General features: G+C 47.7%; 1 long non-coding RNA gene across 1 annotated transcript in view; it reads left to right on the top strand.

Moving 5' to 3' along the window:
- LOC142830937 (uncharacterized) overlaps positions 1 to 11056 on the top strand; it is a 31075-nt gene extending 20019 nt beyond the window's left edge. The window contains exons 3-6 of the long non-coding RNA XR_016350599.1: positions 1579 to 1656; positions 3458 to 3563; positions 4223 to 4327; positions 6550 to 11056. This is a non-coding gene — a long non-coding RNA (uncharacterized LOC142830937). The remainder of the gene's footprint in view (positions 1 to 1578; positions 1657 to 3457; positions 3564 to 4222; positions 4328 to 6549) is intronic.
- The last annotated feature ends 2482 nt before the right edge of the window (positions 11057 to 13538 follow it).

Here is a 13538-nt window from a genome sequence, read left to right as displayed (position 1 = left end):
CAAATTATAAGGAGAGAAAGACAGCAAGAAGATTGGCAGCTTCCTGAAGGAATAAAATAAAGGAGAAAGTTCTCTCTCTTTTTGTTTTGTTTTGTTTTTTGTTATTTAAAACCAGACTGCTGAGGTAAGGTTGGGGAGAGAAGTAGACTATCCAGAAAAAAGGGTGTTTATAACTTCATTGTTTACATTGGGAATAATAAATTAAACTGTCATCCAATTTTTCCATTTGACACATTGTGAATACAGTTTTATTATATATTTAGTGATGAAACATACACAAATACCACCAGTATTGGCTGTCCTTTCAGGTAAACAATAGGTATATATGGAACAACATACTAAGGGCTGTAGTGAATTCTCCATCACTGGAAAGTTTAAAATCAAGATTGTGTGTTGTTCTAAAATATATGTGTAACCCACACACCTGCTGGGGGTGGTTCACTGTTCCATGTGATGACACGTAAACCACTTATAAAGAGAAAGCATGAGTTTCCTCTACAGTCTTAGCTGAGAGCCAGCTGGCTTTATAGCTCAAGCTATAGAGGCTCATGCACTAAATTCCAGAGGACTCAGGTTTGGCCTGTTGGTGTTATATATGCTCTAGGTCAAATGGGAATTAATTTAGGGAAGTTCTCTGGCTTGTGTTCTGCAACAGGTTAGATTACAATGGCCCCTACCGACTTTATGATCTATGCTTCTAACATGCACAAGCAAATACTCTATTATGTTGATAAGAAAGTATTTTTGTGAAGGGAATGGCAGAAAATATTATTTGTTCTTCTCTAGAACTTTTCATGAAAGATCTCAAAGTGGTTTACAAACATTACTTAGTACAGCTTTACAACTTCCTCGTTAAGTATTATTATCAGAGCAAAACTTCATTTTGAATTTTTCATACATCTCTAATTATACTCCCCATTTTACAGAGGAACAAGCATATGCTGTTTTATTTACATAGATTTATCAAGTTGCCCAAGCAGGCTGCATAAAGAGTCAATGATAGAATGCCTGGAACTTGAGTCAGGACACCCCACCTTTTGTTCTCTACCTATAGCACATTCAGTCCCTGAACAGCAACAACCTGTAGAGAGACACTGCTTTCTCCCCAAGGAAGAATGTAAAAACAGAGACGCAAAGGAAAGGAAAGAAAAGTGCCTGTAGGTCTACCATTCTATGTTTCAGCTTTGTTCCGTTGATCTATCTCTGTCTGATAAGGGGACTGTCCTTGTGACTGACAAGTTCTGTTCAGGGGTGTAAAGAAAATGCTATAACTAGCACTGAATCACATCATATCATTTGGAAAAGCCATTGGTGAGTTATGTGCCACTTTGTATGTCATTACCATTCTGTGTGTAGAGTTTCTACACAGGCTGAGAGCAGAGACTGTGGCCTGGACTTAGTCTTTCCATGCTCTGGTGCAAACTTCAGTATGTGAATAATGAGCTATCTTACATCAAGACAGTTCTAGAGTTCTCTCTCTTTCTCTTCACAACAGCAGCATTAAGAGGAGAAAATAGTGTGTGTCGCAGTGAGTTCCACCTTTGTCATCAGTGTGACACAATGGTTTTTGAATTTCAGCCATGGAAGAAGCCAGAAACTGAGCAGACTTATAGATGTAGGAAACAGTGACCTGGTATGAATCTGGAGGATGTGAAGGTCAGTGACACTAGAAATATTACTGTTAATATCTTGGCAACATAGCCTGGCTCTTCTCACCGCATATACATCTTTGAGTTTTCTGTAGTTAGTCAAATGATGAAGATTTGACCAAAGCCTTCTGAGCAGAAACAATGAGCAGTCCTGTGGCACCTTGGAAACTAACAAATTTATTAGGTCATGAGCTTTTGTGGGTAAAAACCACTTCATCAGATGAGTCTTGATCCTCCTCTGATGAAGTGGGTTTTCCCAGCGAAAGCTCATGACATAATAAATTCGTTAATCTCTAATGTGCCACAGCACTGCTCATTGTTTTTTTTTAAATTAGAGACCACAACAGCTATCCCTTCTGAGGCCCTTCTGATTAGCTTATTGATATGGGTTTGTGCTAAGGAAGAATGGTAGTGATTTGATTATGGATAACTGACTCCTTGTTATATTTATTTAGGGGTTGTATGGGCGAACTGACTTATTGGTGCCCTCTGTCACCCTCTGGTCATGGGTGGACACTGCTGTGATGAGGAATCCAGTTCTGGGGGCAAAGCCGTAACAAGGGTGGGACAAGTGGGGCACTTGCCCAAGGCGTAATACATTTAGGGGTGAAAAATTAAAAATTAGAAAGTTAAAATATTATTTCATTTATATCTTTACTATCATCTATTTGCAAGCTCAATATACGTGCAATTAGCAACATGTGCAACTAATAAAATTAATACAAAAAATTAAGAATTTTATCATTTTTTTGGGGCAGGAAGTGCAGTTCAGTAGCTTGCTCCAAGTGTAGGAAACCTTAGTTTCAGCTCTGACTGAGGGTACTGATTCTTTTCAATCACAGTTCTTTCAGATCTGGATAAAAAGCTAACATGCTGCTCAACAATATATATCACTCAACAATCTATGTCAATCAACAATCTATATCTATAATAAAATGCTTAACATTTTAACATTGTCTGTCTTTGTCCTTTTAAAATAGATGATACATCTTTATAGGACGGAACTTTCTTCTATCTTGAGAAACATGGCATGACATGTTTTGACTCAGTTACTGTATCTTTTTTCACTCCTATGCTTTGGAAGAGTAGTAAGGATAACTAATGTCTGGGATTGACGGGAAAAGTTATTAAACCAATATGTACAGCTAGAGTTGAATTCACTGCCTGTGTGATACAAAGCAGGCACCATACTCACCACTCTACTCAGGCTTTGTTGTCCATATCCGGCCAGGTCTACACTAGATCCGGCAGCTCGGCTTAAGGTACTCAACTCCAGCTATGTAAAATACATAACTGGAGTTGGCTTACCTTAAGCAGAGGTTGGTGGTGTCCCTTCGGCTTCCCTTACTACTCGCAAAAGCAGGAGTACCAGATGCTGGTGGGGTACCCTCTGTGTTCGATGTAGCGAGTCTTAACTACACTTGCTAAATTGAACTCTGGAACATTGGTCATGGCAGTGACAATCTTCCATATAGTGTAGACAAGGCCTCAGTGTGCTAGCTACAGGCAGCCTCTGGTCATGTTTCCTGAATAATGAGAATTAGAGTATAGTGGGGAAACTGTATCTTTGAACTACACTTTTCACACAAATCCAGTTCCCTAATTCACACACAGATTAATCATATATCGGCAAAATGTCATGAAAATGTGACTTGTGACACAATAGAAAGATGTTTTGGAAGCCTCTGTGTGTGAAGAGTTAACCCTGCCTGGCCTCTGGGTGATCAGGGTTGTGCATATTAAGGTAGTGGCAAAGTGGTCCTGGCGATGGTTAACTGGAGGGAAGGGTGTGTTGTTTCCTCTCCTAGCTGTCGAGAAGCTGGAAAGGTCTCTTGCAGCTGGCACTCTCAGTTCTGAATGGGTTGCTTTGGTCTTGGATCCTTCATTTATGGCTCAATAAAAGAAGACCCTGAGGTAAGGGACTAAAACTCAGCTGCTGGTGAGAACATTATTCATTTTCCCTGGCTGGTCATTCTGCCCATAGACTCAGTATGTCAAACATGTAGATTAAACAAATAAATTGCATGCTGAACATCAATTTTCTTGCATTTACTTATAAATCTTTCCATAAATAAAGTAACTTTTTAAGTAACTTTTTTTAGTGTGGTGTGATGTGATTAGGTGTGTGGAAAGCACCAGAAAACCAGATTTCCAATTCCTGGTATTGACATTGCAGGATTATAGTGGCATACCAGGTCAATTATAGTTAAGGTTGTATCTAGGGATATAAAATCCCAGTTTAAAAGTTAACTGCTTAAACATAACATTTAACCAATTAACTGTGATCCTGTGGTGGGAGTCTACTCCAGCCTGACTGAAACTACTGAGTGGTACCATTGGCTGCTCCCACCAGTCCTGGACAAGCCTCTCGCACCACACTACAGATTGTGCACCCTGCCACATTGTGGGTGGGGAGGGGAGCTGCTCTGTCTGGGCCAAGTCCAGCCAGAGCGGCCCCCGCCAGTTAACCAGTCACTCCAATAAGCATGTTGATAAGGGGCATGCTTCCCGGGTAACTGGTCCCTAGCTGTATGGTGGCTTCTATTTAAAGGTCAACTTTTTTTTTTTCACAGGGAAGGACTGGAACTACAATTCATTCACAAGTTTGATACTCATGCTAATGGATTAAATAAAGATTCCGGATGGCTGGGACATTATCAACCTATCAGACAATGAAGGTGCCAATGGTTCTTTGTCTGTTTAGTATCAAAGGGGTAGCCGTGTTAGTCTGGATCTGCAAAAGCGACAAGAGTCCTGTGGCATCTTAGGGTATGTCTACACTACAATGTTAGTTCGAACTAACGGACGTTAGTTGGAACTAACATTCATAGCCGCTACACTAGCGCTCCGCTAGTTCGAATTTGAATCGAACTAGCGGAGCGCTTAGTTCGAACTAGGAAAACCTCATTTTATGAGGATTAAGCCTAGTTCGAACTAGCTAGTTCTAATTAAGGGGTGTGTAGCCCCTTAATTCGAACTAGTGGGAGGCTAGCCCTCCCCAGGTTTCCCTGGTGGCCACTCTGGCCAACACCAGGGAAACTCTATGCCCCCCTCCCAGCCCCGGACCCCTTAAAGGGGCACGGGCTGGCTACGGTGCCCGTGCCAGGTGCAAGCCTGCCAGCACCCAGCCAGCAGACCCTGCACCTGGCATGGCACAGAGCCACCCACCCGATGTCCCCCAGCCCACCCCCTCTTCCCGGGAGCAGGCTGGCGGCTCCCGGGAGCTTGCCCTGGACCGCAAGAGGCGGGCACCTTCCTGGGCTAGTGCGGACATTGTGGACCTCGTCCACGATCTCCGCACTAGGCACAGGAAAGTGGCCGTCTAGGGCAGGAGAGCTGCCAGCCTGGCCACCCAGGAGCAGGTGTGCATGAAAATCAAGGGGGTCCACTGAGACCCCCGACCCTGAGCCCTGAGCTTACAATGGCCATCCTGGGTCAGACCAAAGGTCCATCTAGCCCAGTAGCCTGTCTGCCGACAGCGGCCAACCCTAGGGACCCTGGAGGGGATGGACCGAAGACAGTGACCAAGCCATTTGTCTCGTGCCATCCCTCTCCAGCCTTCCACAAACTTTGGGCAGGGACACCACTCCTACCCCCTGGCTAAGACTACTCCATGGACCCAACCTCCATGACTTGATCTCACTTCCCTTTAAACTCTATTCTAGTTGTAGCCTTCACAGCCTCCTGCAGCAAGGAGTTCCACAGGTTGACTCTTTGCTTTGTGAAGAACAACTTTCTCTTACTAGTTTGAAGCCTGCTACCCATTCCTTTCCTTTGGTGTCCTCTAGTCCTTCTTTATGGGAACTCATGAAGAACTTTTCTGAATGCACCCTCTCCACCCAACCCCTGCTTTTAGAGACCTCTATCCTGTCCCCGCTCCATCTCCTCTTTTCTAAGCTGAAAAGTCCCAGTCTCTGTAGCCTCTCTTCATCTGGGACCTGTTCCCAACCTCTGATCATGTTAGTTGCCTTCCCTCTCCCAGCCTTTCTCTTCCCCTCTCCCACCTCCTTTTCCCAGTCTCCCCCAGTTTTGTTCAATAAAGACAGAGTCAATGTTGGAAGAAACGTTATCTTTATTTTGTACATCAATAAGAAGGGGGACTAGGGAAGGGTAAGTGGAAGGAGGTGAGGAAGGAATGGGGTACGAGCCCCCGATGGGGAGGACTGGGCTGGCTCTGCGGGCTTCTGGGGGTGGAAGCTCTCCTGCAGCCCCCCGATTGCCCCCTCTCCCCAGATGGCAGCCTGCGGCAAGTGCAGCCGGGCTGATGGCCGAGTGGTGTGATGTGCCCAGTGTGGGTACTCTGGGCAATCCAAGCCAGGACTGCTTTGCAAGCGGGGCACCCCTTAGAACTGTCTGTCCGGGGTGGGGGTCGGGACCCTTTAAGCACAGCCCTCGGCTAGCCTGAGACAGCATCTCCACACTCTAAGTCCTCCTCTGATGCCCTGCCGGCACTGCTTCCGGCCATCCTTAAGCCCTGTTCAGGGTCCACTCAATGTGGACTTGCTAGTTCGAATTAGCAAAACGCTAATTCGAACTAGTTTTTAGTTCTAGACGCGTTAGTTCGAATTAGCTTAGTTCGAATTAACTAATTCGAACTAAGTTAGTTCGAACTAGCGCTGTAGTGTAGACGTACCCTTATAGACTAACAGATGTATTGCAGCATAAGCTTTCCTGCCACAGGACTCCTTGTCACTTTTGTCTGTATAGTATCTGCTGTTGGTATTCTTCTTCTCTAATTGCCTACTAATGGTTCTTATCTGCCTCTTTTGACTATCCAGTCTTTAGGTGCTTATAGACTATTTGTTTTTCCTGTTACATTCCAGCTCTGCCTTCTCTGTGATATTTTTATACCCACTGCCTCTTCTTGTTGTCCCCTCCCTTTTTTTTCTCCCCCCACCAGCTTCTCGCCTATTTATTTTAGTTCTGGACATCCAGCACTGGTCATCTGAAGAAGTGGGCTGTGCCCACAAAAGCTCATGATACCATCTACTTGTTTTGTAAGTCTTTAAAATGCTACCAGACCATTTGTTGTTTTTTAAGTCTAACTTTTTTTCCCTCAGGCTTGTAAAAAAATCTGATTAATCAGATCCCTTTGAAATTTGGTGTGCCTCAAATGTAGTGACCCAAAGTTGGGGCTATTTCAGCTATAGATTTCAGAGATATAAGACCAAATTAATCATTTTTCAAACAAAATTGTAGGTTTTCATTTGTTTTCACATAGCTAATGATCGAATTATTGATGAGTTACTGTTGAAAATGATCTCAAACTGTCAAGTTTTACTCACAGCATTGCATGACACCCATACTTGCCCATTTAGGGGGTCTCACCTCCCTCTTTACTCCTCTCAAATGAGCTGAATTGTGGGAGACCTTGTCTCTTTTCAGGTGTTTGAGACAAGGCCTCAAGGGCCAGCTTCCTGCCACTGCTGTATATGTCAGCTGCTTTCAGGAGTACTGCAGGGCCAGGGCAGCTGTCTGGCTGCGTGGGTGGCACTCAAGCCCCCAACCCTGTGTTCCCCAGGCAAATGTATCCCCTACACCACTCCAGAACCAACCCCATCTTGCTACCTTCAGAGGGTCCCTATCCTGCTGTCCTAGCCCAGGATCCAGGTCCATCCCAAGGGCAGATGGTATTGGCTGCATGTGTTTGAGCCCCACTTGCTGCCCCCATATCTGTGCCAAGATCTGGACGTGTGTGTGTGGTACATGAGCTGAATTCTAAGGGGCCTTTCCCTTTTGAATGGGATGCTGAGAATTCATGTATTTCATGCATCTCATAGGCTCAAAAGCACAGAAGGACAACTAAAATCAACGGAACAGTTCACAGGTCTTAAAGCTATTGTTTCAGGCCGTGCTCATTTTCATGGTGCATTGTCACTCAGCTAAGAACATCACTTGGAGATGAAAGAGCAACTTGCCACATTTCAGAGCTGCCTGCGCTTCCATTGGGATGTATTGAGAGAAGCCCTTTCTCACCATCAGTCCTCTATTCTCCTGGTTCAAAAGATGACACTTCTAATGTCTCTAAAGTCTGCATGCATGAATTTTCTTGAAATTTGCTATGCTTTGTGGGATTGTTGTGTAGTGGGAGTGAACCAAATTTACTGTCATTTGAATAAGGGGTTCCAGAGACATAAATTATGAAAAAATAGTTGTTTTTCAAAAAGTTTCTGGGTGAGGTATTTTTTTCTGCCTTGTTTTGGTTTTTTTCCCCACAGCAAGATTAAACTATTGTTGTGATGCGGGTGAAAATGGTCTTAAACAGTGAATCTGGGAGTATTCCTCAGATCTGCGACCTAAAAGGAATGGTTCCAGAAAAAACTTCACTTACATCCATACTGCAATCACATTCTTTTGACAAAAAGTTGAAAGAATGGAGGGTTTTTTTCGACTTTGGTAAACCTCTTTCTACAAGGAAGAAGCCTTTTTCCGAAAGAGCTCTTTCAGGAAAAGGTGTGTGTGGACGGGGAAAAGGGTTTTCTTTTGAAAGAAGAGGTCTCCAGGAAATAATACAGGTGCCCTAGTGTCCACTCCATCCAAAATAATCCGAACTCTATAGTTCCTGTCTTCTGGCATCTCTTAAAGCTGCAGGCACCCTGGACAAGCTTTGTGGCAGGAAGCCAGCCCTGGAGCAGTATCTGACTGCAAGGCTCTCCCTGCCATAGGGCATTGCCAACCATGGCCCAGCTACAAGCCCCCGAGATTCCCCTGGCCCTTGCAGGGAGCAGCACCAGGGCTCCCAGGACCCACCAAGGGGTACCTAGCAGTGGGCACCCTCCTTGTCTGGAGTGGAGATCCTGTCCCTCCTGGAGCTGTGGGGGGAAGAAGAGTCCCTACAGGCTCTCTGCTCCAGATGCCAAAATGCTGAAATCTATGGGTGCATGGCCGAGGCCTTGGCAGAGTGGGGATACCCCTCCTCCTGGACCTTAGAACAGGACTGGAGTAAAGTTAAGGGGCTCTTCCAGGGCTATGCAAGGGCCAGGGAGCACAGTTCATGCTCCGGGGCAGGACCCCACTCCTGAGGAGTTGCACCAGATAATGGGGGGTGGGGAAGCCCTTTCCTCACTCATGGTGGTGGACTCCGGCCTTGAGATGCCCATTGTTTCCCGGATGGAGGTTGCGGAGGAGGAAGAGGGGCAGGAGGAGGAGGACATGGCAAGTACTGTCACGCTAACCCTGGCGACGGTACCCCAGGGCCAGGACATGTCTCAGGCATCATCTGACAGTGGGGAGGGATCATCAGGTGAGTGTTCTCATTCTTTCATACACACAAGGCAGGGGAGGCAGACTCAGAGAGGATGGGGTGCGATCTTCGCTTGGCCTGCTTGGGCTGGACATCATGCTGCAGTCCATGCATGTGGAACCAAGTGCAGCACCAGCATGCACCATGCTGCCTCTGGAAGCAGCCCCTGAGCATCCCTGGGATCCTGCTCACAGGCTCAGAGGAGGCCACATACATGTCTGGCCGTGGGGCGGGGGGGGGGTTGGGGGGAAGGGGGAGATGCCCTCCCACCACCAGCCACCGCTGGAAGCAGGCGGGCACCAAGGGTGCAGGCACAAGCCCATATACACCGAGGAGTGCCGCACACAGCACACGGGCATCCTTGCCCACGTGAGGCACCACCCACTCCCGCGGACAGTGCTGCCAGGTGCAGGTGTGTGTGCAGGCCCCAGGGAGGGCCAGGCTGCTCCAGGCACCTCTCCTCCCCCATGGGATCCCACTGTCACTGGACACTTCCCTTGCCTGCTTGTCGATGGGCGGGAGAGCGGCCATCATGGTCCCCTGGGCACCTCGGATCCCCTGTGAGGCAAGGCCTGTGGTGCAGGCCACACATGGTCTTGCTCCTGGGACATCCCAGTCCTCTGTCCCGAGGATTGTTGCTCACTGCTCACAGAGGAGGGCACAGCCTCAGAGACAGTGTCGCATGGATAACTGACCACCTCTCCCTCTTTATTCTCCACAGCTGGAGCAGCCATCACTGAGGGGTGAGCCACACCACCCCAAACAGCCGCCTGACCCTGGGAGACCTGAAAGCACTCCAGGGTCCACGAAGACCTGATGAGGCATCATGTGGGCATCATACACGACATGCAGCAGAGCCTGGTGCAGAAGGTCCTGGAGGACGCTGAATGATGGACCCGCATGTGGGACCAGCTTGTGTGGCAGGGCGACAACATGTGGGACATCGTGCATGTAATGATGGCACACATGGCTGCTGTCCCTGCTCCTGCCCCCCATGCTATGCCCATTTCCCCTCCTCTTACTCCCAGGTGATGCCTCTGCCCCCTCCCCAAGCGATGCCCATGCCCTTCCCCCTGACCCCTGCCATCCCTGATCCTACTCCAGCCTCCCTCCTACTACCCTGGACCCACCCAACCCCAAGTTCGTCAAGGTCCCCGCACCCAAGATGGCACTTCTAGCTGCTCCCCATGCCACTCCCAGCTCTGAGCCCCCCTCCTCCCCATCTTTTTTATTGAAAGATAAATACAAAGTTTGTTATGTTTAAATCAAAACAGGTGTATTTATTGACTGTACAGGGAAGGGGGGAAGGGGAGGGTGTCACATTACCGAATTGGAGGGAAGCAGCCAGATCGCTGCTGCACCCCTAGGTGGGGGTGTTGGCCCCAGAAATTGGTATAAAAGGGAGCCATGTGGGGTTTTGAATGGGAGCTTATTGTTTGCTGATCTTATGTACGCTATTTATGTGAGTGTATAATGTCTGTGTGTGTAGGTAGGAATCTGTAATCTGTGTGGAAGCTGAATATTTCTCTGAATGTGGTTAAGCATTGCTGTGGACAGGCTGATTAGCCAGGCCCTGCAGGACAATGGCACTTGATGGGCCAAGGACACACCCAAAGAATGGGGGCTGTCACCTGAGAGCAGCCAGCAGGAAACACAGAGATTGGCCTCTGACCAGGTGATCTGCTGCATACAAGAAGAGGCCAGGAAGGAGGTATAAAGAGGCCATTTTGTTCTCAGCTCAGCACTTCATCCCAGAGGCAGCATTGCAGGGATAAAAGAGCCCGGAAGACCTGTGAACCCATCCTGATGCTAGGATGTGCAACAAGAACTTTTAAACCAGCAGCTGTAACATCTCTGCTAGAGCCTGCATCAAGGACTGGGAGATTCGGTGCATGTAACGTAATATTCTTTAACAACCTGACTCTCAGGCTTTTCTTTCTTGTGATGATAAACCTTTAGTTTTAGATTCTAAAGGATTGGCCTAGCGTGATTTGTGGGTAAGATCCAGAGGGTAAATTGACCAGGGATCTGTGGCTGGTTTCTTGGAACCGGACAGAACTTGTTCGGGGTAGGTGGGATTGGATGCTAGGACCCCCTCACCTGTGTATGAGGCCCGGGGCCATCTGGGGCACGGATATTGCTGGGGTGTCGGAGGGGTTTTGCTCGTGAGACTTCAAGCAGGCAGCTGAAGTGCTCTGTGAGACTGTTTTGTGGCCTATTTGGAGAGGTCACCAGTCTGGGGGCTGTAAGGAGCCCCGGATTTGAGCAATTCTTCCTGAGCGGATGCCCTCAGCTGTGCCCAGACAAGGCCCGGTCTGTCACAGAGGGTTTGGGTGGAAAAAGGATATTGGAGCAAGGCCCAGGTCCCTATCGGGGAGGCCCTGTGGAGAGTTACTGGGGTCCTTGAGAGAAATTCTCCTTCCGGATATGCACCCCCAACTGATAGGCCCAGTGGATGGCAGCTGTTTGTGTCTGCTTGAAGGGTCTCCCTTTGCAACCGGCCTCTGCCACCCACCCAGGTAGGAAGGCTTCCTCCTTCCTATCCACAATGTTGTGGAGGACGCAACATGCCAAGATGACCTTGGGGATGTTGGGCTCCTCCACGTCGAGGTAGGTCAGGAGACACCTGAACCATGCCTTGAGGCAGCCAAAAGTGCACTCCACCTGCATTCTCGCCTGGTTGAGGTGGGAATTAAATTGGTCCCTGCTGGGGTCCAGGTGGCCGGTATATGGTTGCATCAGCCATGGCATGAGGGGGTAGGTTGCATCCTCCATGATGCACAGTGGCATCTGCATGTCCCCAACTGCAAAGTCACGCCAGGGAAGAATGTGCCCACCTTGAGCTTCCCCATAGAAGCTTGAGTTGCAAAATAGACGAGTGTAGTGCACCCTGCCTGACCATCCAACAAAAATGTCTGTGAACTGTCCACGGCGGTCGACCAGGGCCTGCAGCACCATTGAGAAGTAGCCCTTCCTGTTAATATACTGGGCTGCTCAATGACTTGTACAGATTGGAATATGGATTCCATCGATGGCTCCCCCGCCACTAGGAACCACAGGGTGGCAAATCCTGCCACGATCGGGTCTAGGTCTCCCAGGTGGATGACCCTGTGCAGTAGGATGAAGTTGATGGCCCTCACCACCTGCAGAAGGAGACAAACAAACACACGAAGCAGAGAATGAGAGGGAGTACCTGAGCCCTTGGAAGGTGCCTGCTCCTCTTTCTCCCCCCCACCTCCAAACACCCCAGGAGCCACCCTCTATGAGACCACCACCCTGCAGCAGCAGGGCTGTGTGAGGGTGGTACGGCACTACTCCCTGGGGAAGGGGCTTCCCCCCACCCCTATCCCAATCCTACCCCCACTTCCTTTTCCCTAGGGTCCCCCTTTTCCAGGACTCCCCCCATCCCCAGCAGGGATTGCAGCCTGAGAGCTCCTTAACTCCACGAGGAAGGCCCCGACTGTGGACTTCCCCATGCCGAACTGGTTTCCCACCAACTGGTAACTGTCTGGGGTGGTGAGCTTCCAGACGGTAATTGCGATCCGCTTCACCAAAGGGATGGTGGGCCGTGGGTGGGTGTCACATCGTTGGAGGGCAGGGGCGAGCCAGGCACAGAGCTCTGAAAAGGTGCCCTTCTGCATACAGAAGTTTTGGAGCCACTGCTGGTAGTCCCACCACTCCATAATCAGCCGGTCCCACCAATCCGAATTGATGTCCAGTCTCCAAAACCGTTTCTCCACTGTGGAGTGAGGTTGCAAGACCTACTCAGTCATTCCTATATATTTTCTACCCTGCTATTACATGCACCCCTGATTATCATCATCAGTCAAGTTTCTGTGCTGCCTATTCTGTCAATATCCTCATTTGATACCGGGCATTCAAGTTCACCCATCTTTAATATTAAGACTTCTGGCTTTTATATATACACACTTATAAAATGTGCCAATATTTAGTTGTCTGCCTTCTCGTGAAGTAATTGAATTGGAGATTTTTTTGTTTGGCTATTTTTCCTCAGTTCCTACTTGTACTTTATCAATTTCTATGCTCTCCTCTTTACTACAACTGTAGAAATGGTCTGAAACTCAGTAAGGATAAATGCAAAGTGTTCTACTGATGAAGGAATTGTCAGTAGTGCACATACATGAATGATGGGAAATTGTTTGCAGAAAACATAGTGGATCACAAGCTAAAGACGAGACAACAGTGTAACACTGTTGCAAAAACAAAAACACCCCCCAAAAAGCAAACAAAAAACCCCCAAACAATCATTCCAAGATAATTAGTAGGAGCGTTACAAACAAGACACAAGAAGTCATTTTTCCGCTTCACTGTCTGCTGATTAGACCTTGAGTATTGTGTCCAGTTCTGGGTGCCAAATTTCAGGAAGAAGATGGACAAATTGGAGACAGTCCAGAGAAGAGCAACAAAAATGATGAATGGTCTAGAAAATGTCTAGAAAATGTGACCTATGAGGGAAGATTGAAAAAATTGGGGTTGTTTAGTTTGCAGAAAAGAAGACTGAGGAGGGACATGATAAGAGTGTTAAAGTACATAAAAAGTTATTACGAGGAGGGAAAAAACATTCTCCTAAAATCTCTGAGGACTGGACAAGAAACAATGAGCATAAATTGGAGAAAGGATGGTTT

This window comes from Pelodiscus sinensis, chromosome 1, assembly GCF_052426305.1.
Source record: "Pelodiscus sinensis isolate ZL-2025 chromosome 1, ASM5242630v1, whole genome shotgun sequence".
Lineage (NCBI taxonomy): Eukaryota > Metazoa > Chordata > Testudines > Trionychidae > Pelodiscus > Pelodiscus sinensis.
This window is presented reverse-complemented; position numbering and strand designations above follow the sequence as displayed.